Consider the following 2,057-nt stretch of genomic DNA (forward strand, 5'->3'; position numbering starts at 1 on the left):
CTTGTTTCTCTAGAGAAGCAAAACCGATAAAGCATGGGGAGAGAGTGGATTTATCTCAAGGAAATGGCTCAGGAAGATGTAAAGGCTAGGAAGTCCCAAGTCCATGAGTCAGACATCAAGCTGGAAGCTTTTCCTGACTTATGTAGCTGCAGGTTCTGACAAACTCAAGATCAGTAGGCAATAAAGCAGGTTGAAAAATCCAAGATCAGCAGGTAGGATGGTAGGCTATTGGCTCGCAGACTATGTAGGCAACAATCCCAAGACTGGCAGGCAATGTGATAGGACACTGGTTCAAGTTCAGGAACCAGAGCAGATGATGATGAGCCAGATGGAGCAAAAAGCCAGAGATTTTTCCCAGGAAGTCTACATATATTGGAAGCAGGCCACACTCTGAGGGAAACTCCCTTCCAACTGCCTGGCTGCTCCTAGCAGATCTCATCATGGATATCATTACATCGTATGAGTTTAATCATGGGGGATAACTATATCATAACTGCCACACCCCTGAGAATTATGAGCCAGCCACATTGACAAACTCTAACCATCACAACTAGTCATCCTCAAACTTTAATATGATTAAAGAATTAATTCAGAACAGTCCCATAAACCAAAACCAAACCCTTTGCTGTCCAGTCAATCCCAATTTATAGTGACCCTATAAGACAAAGTAGAACTACCCCATAGAGTTTCCAAGACTATAAATCTTTATAGAAGCTGACTGCCTTACCCTTCTCCCACAGAGCTGCTAGTGGGTTTGAACTGCTCCCTTTCAGTTAGCAGCCAAGCACTTAACTACTGTACCATCATTGCTCCTTGTCAATCCCTTGAACACTGACCCCAGGCAAGTCTGCCTTTCTATGCCTGTATATTGCAGTGTGAGAAGCTAATTGAGGTGTTTTGCTGAACACTTCCATCACTGTCATTTCCATTCTATGGAGCTAATACATCTAAAAGATGTGTCTCTCTCTCTCCTGATCAAATTTATCTCCTCCACCCATCATAAGTCCTTCTTTCTTTTCTGAAGGTGAGCTTCATCTTTGGGCATCCTCATCCTCTTCCATATTTCCCTCTTTCCTGGCTATTTCCATTCAGCCTGTAATCATACTAACGTTTCTTACATGATTAAAAAAATAAAGCCATCCTTTGACTCCATATCCATCCCTAATATCCTTCCAATTTATCCTCATCTTTGTATCCAAACTTTTCACTGTAGTAGTCTACCCTCTAAAAGTAGTACAGTCTCCCAAAGTATTTGTTTCCCATTTAGTCCTTGAAAAAAAATAAAGAAACAAAAATCCAACAATTTGCCACTGAGTTAATTCTGACTCACGGTGATACTGTGTGTGTCATAGTAGTGCTCCATAGTGTTTTCAGTGGCTGAGTTTCTAGAAGTAGACTGCCAGGTCATTCTTCCTAGTGCCTCTGAATGGACTTGAACCACTAGCCATTCAAGTAGAACCAAAGCATTTAACCATTTGCACCATCCAGGGACTCCATTAACCTCTTAATCTACTCCAATTTGGCTTCAAATTATACCTCTCCACTAAACTGTCCAAGTATTTAACAATACTCATCATTCCTCCAGGCCTTAGACTCATATAAACAATTACTTCCTGGCCATGTTCACTTAAATTTCCTATGTTGTTGTAGTTAGGTGCAGTCGAGACAGCTCCAACTCATAGTGACCCTATGTACAACAGAACACCTTGTCCTGCATGATCCTCACAATCCTTGCTAAGCTTGAGCCCATCATTGCAGCCACTGTGTCAACCCATTTTGTTGAGGGTCTTGCCCTTCTTTGCTGACCCTCTACTTTGGCAAGTATGACATCCTTCTCCAGGGGATGGTCCCTTCTGACAACATGACCAAAGTAGATGAGATGGAGTCTGGCCATTCTTGCTTCCAAGGAGCATTCTAGCTGCACTTTTTCTTAGACAGATTTGTTCATTCTACTGGCAGTCCATGGTATTTTCAGTTCTCTTCACCAACAACACAATTCAAAGGCATCAACGCTTCTCCAGTCTTCCTTATTCATTGTCCAGCTTTCACATGCATAT

Source organism: Orycteropus afer, unplaced genomic scaffold (genome assembly GCF_000298275.1).
Source record: "Orycteropus afer afer isolate SDZICR_OR568_19922 unplaced genomic scaffold, OryAfe1.0 scaffold00187, whole genome shotgun sequence".
NCBI lineage: Eukaryota > Metazoa > Chordata > Mammalia > Tubulidentata > Orycteropodidae > Orycteropus > Orycteropus afer.